Source organism: Canis lupus, chromosome 17 (assembly GCF_048164855.1).
Source record: "Canis lupus baileyi chromosome 17, mCanLup2.hap1, whole genome shotgun sequence".
Lineage (NCBI taxonomy): Eukaryota > Metazoa > Chordata > Mammalia > Carnivora > Canidae > Canis > Canis lupus.
In genome coordinates, this window is record NC_132854.1 from 62,508,801 (window position 1) to 62,512,373 (window position 3,573).

Sequence of the window (3,573 nt, forward strand, 5' to 3'; positions counted from 1 at the left end):
CGGGGAGGAGGAGCCGGCATCAGGGACACAGACCCCGACCTGTCACCAGCTGCCGTCCTGGGCAGGGAGCCCTGGGGCCACCATGGGAGTGTGTCCTGCCAAAACCTCCTTCCTTCCCCTGGGAGGCCGGGGATGGCGGCAGTGCGCACCATGCCCATGGGACCTCTGTGAGGGCCTCTCTGTGCCCAGCTGTTGTGGGCGGGGAGGTGACTGAGGGTCAGCCTCGGTGGGAGGGGACAGGGGGTCAGCCCAGGTGGGGAGGGGACATGGGGGTGTTGTGCTCAAGATTGTGAATCCGAGAAACCACTAAGGAGCCGACACCGATTCAAACACAGGAGGGTTGATTTACCAACTCGAGTTGCGTCCAAGTATACCCGACAGGGCGGAGCAGGAACTTAGACCCCGAGGTGGGTTTTAGCTTAATTTTGTTTTTTTGTTGTTTTGGTTTTTTTTTAGCTTAGTTTTAAGGGCTGGTCTCAGGGATCTCCAGAAGGGCTGGAGCAATTCCTCCAGTTCTGTTTACATTTTGATACGGGGGCTTGGAGGGCATTGAGCTCTGTTCTTATTCTAATAGGGGCTTCCTGCCCTTGGCTTGGGCTCAGTTTTTATTGTCATGTGGGGCTTTCTAGGACATTAAGCTGTAAACTTTTGTCTTTTTTCCTGTAACTGAAGTAATGTAAATTTCAGCTCTTATTCACAGGGACCTGGGATGGCTGGACATGTGCTAACGCTGAACATAAAGTGGAATGGCCTTAATTTTCTTGGCCTCCACATGTCCCATCCTATCTAGCTCCTTCCCCCTTCCCCAGAGCTCCTAAGAGAGCAATTGCAAATGACCTCTGGTGCTAGCATGTGTTGGGGGACAGGCCCAGGGATTTGGGATCAAGAAGACCTGGAGCGCGGTCGTCCTGGGTGGATGTGCAGTGGGATTCGATGCTGCAGACTCTTATTCCCTAAGGCTATCTTGACAACTGACTTTGTACATAGAAAACCTCTCCTTTGTCTTTAAAAGATGAAGAGCCAGTCAAAGCATTTTTTCTCTGCCCATCTGATTGCTCAGATTCCAATGTGAGACGTATTTCCTGTTAATAAGGATAATTTACTATCCGTAGTACTCTGGTTAAAATATTCTGACACAAGTAGTTCAGAGGGATGAGGGTTTCTCATCTCTTTCTTCACAGTTCAGTCACTCATCAGGAAATGCATCTTTATGGATTGGAACGAACCGAGAGACTTTATTACCAATGGTCCTATTACTATGTGAAGGATTCTTCCCTGAGATTCTTCCCCTGTTTTAACTGACACTGAAACACTGCGAACTCTTTGGAAGATAAATGTCCAGGAAATAAATGTTATGCACTGCTAATTTTAAATGCACTTGCAATATGGTGTCTAATATAAAAGAAGTATTTTTATCTGATATTTGCTATTTATTATCCTTTCCTGCTTTTCAGGTTGAGTAGGCATTATACGTGCTCATAAGTGTTTTTCTTTCCTTCTGATATAAAATTCTTACTTTGTTCCCATTGAAGGAACTCTTTAAGAATAAGGCAAAAATTCATTAAACTATTCTAAAATGTCTTCACACTTGGAGCCTGATTCATTTATGTCAATTTTCAAAATAAATCTTATTGATTAGAAAAAAAACAAATATTTATAGGGAAATTGAGAAGATAGTACAGAGAATTCTCATGCACTCGCACTCAATTTCTCCAATTATCGATATCTTATATTAGTACGGTACAAAAATTAGCAAATGAATCAATATTAAAATATTCGCATTAACCAAAGACCGTACTTTATTCAGATTTCCTTTTTTTTTTTTGCTAAGTTACCATCCCTCATATCACATTAAACTTATCATGTTTTCTTAGGCTCCTCTGGATTTTGACACTTTTTCAGCCTTTTCTTCTTGTTGTTGAACTGGAACACTTTGAGAAGTAGAGTATTTTGTAAAATTTCCCTTAGTTGGGACATGTCTGTTGTTTATCTCATGATTGAACTGTGATTGTGGATCATATACAGAGATATACTGCCATTTTTATTATATCATATAGGGGATAGATACTATCAACATGATTTATCAGTCTTGGGAGGCAGATGTCTGCTACCCACTCCTACATGGGAGTTAGAACCTAGCTACACTCTAATTGAAGAAGGCCGTTGGAAATCGCTGTATTCAACTCAGATACACAGGAGTATAGGCCTGACGCTTCCACATGCTTTTCTCACAACCTCTACCAGCACCTACCATCAGGATGTTAGCAGCTAAGTCTACAGGCAGGCAGGATGCGGGTGGGTCCTGCCCTGAGCTCAGCTCTCAAAAGGAAGCATGCCTCGAAGCCAGCTTTCTACTAGCTGCGTTTTTATGGCCATGAGAACGTAGCAGCATTGTAAGTCAGGAGGTTCCATGTACACCGCTCTACTGCACCTGGAGACACAAGCATTGAAGCCTGCAGCTAGGCCCTTGTGTCCTATGAGCTTCTGACAAACTTGTCTAGAGAGGAGGTCCGAAATTCCATCTGAAGGCTGTGTGGAACTGAAGGGACTGGGGGTGAGCTCAAGTCTTAGAAGCAAGTACCCATTGGACACTGCGTTCACTAGCTTTTCATGTAAGGAACTTAGTATGTAGCACCAAACTAAGAGAGCAGTTCCTCAAATATCTCTGGATTGGGATATGAGACACTAGTCGTATGGGCCGGCACCTTCCACTAACGTCTCACAACCCTTCTGTCACGCATCGAGGCTAGGCCTGATAGGAGCGAAGTGTATCTGCAGTCAGCATGTGGGAGGTACAGGGCACGAGTTCAACTCTCAGAAGTGTGTATGCTTTGCAGGCAGATGTCTGCTAGACACTTATTGATGGGAGCTAGAACCCGAGCTACACTCTAATTGAACAAGGACGTTGGATATCGCTGTATTGAACTGAGATACACGAGAGTAGAAGCCTGCCACTTCCACATGCTTTTCCCACAACCTCTGTCAGCACCTAACATAAGGATGCCTGGACCTATGTCTACAGGCAGTCAGGATGCGGGAGGGTCCTGCCCTGACCTCAGCTCTCACAACGAAGCATGTCTAGAAGCCAGGTTTCAACTAGCTGCGTTCTTATGGCAGTGATAATGTAGCAGTATTTTGAGTCAGGAGGTTCCAAGATTACCACTCTACTGCACCTGGGGACATCTTCCAGGTCGGCATTGTTCCACTTGTGTCTCAGAATCCTCTGACAAACGGCTCTGGTGAAGACGTTCGAAACTCACTCTGCAGGCAGTGTACAACTGTGAGGGACTGAGTGTGAGCTCAACTCTCAGAAGTAAGTTGCTTTTGGACAAGGCGTTCAGCTAGCTTCTCACCTATGGAACTTAGTATGTAGCACCAGTCTAAGACAGGAATTACTAGGAAATCGCTGGATTGAGCTTGGAGGCACTACTCTTCTGTGCCGGGACATTCCACTTATTTCTCACAACACTTCAGTCACGCATCGAGCCTAGGCCTTTTAGAAGTGATGTGTACCTGCAGGCAGGATGTGGGAGGTACAGGCCATAAGCTCAACTCTCAGAAGTGTGTATGCAT

The 3,573-nt window shown here is 45.3% G+C and overlaps 1 long non-coding RNA gene across 1 annotated transcript; it reads left to right on the top strand.

The window, feature by feature from the left end:
• Positions 1-294: 294 nt before the first annotated feature.
• LOC140608453 (uncharacterized) lies at positions 295-1,384 on the top strand. Its single transcript, XR_012010490.1, has 2 exons — positions 295-407; positions 1,182-1,384. It is a non-coding gene; the product is annotated as an uncharacterized lncRNA (long non-coding RNA).
• Positions 1,385-3,573: the final 2,189 nt, after the last annotated feature.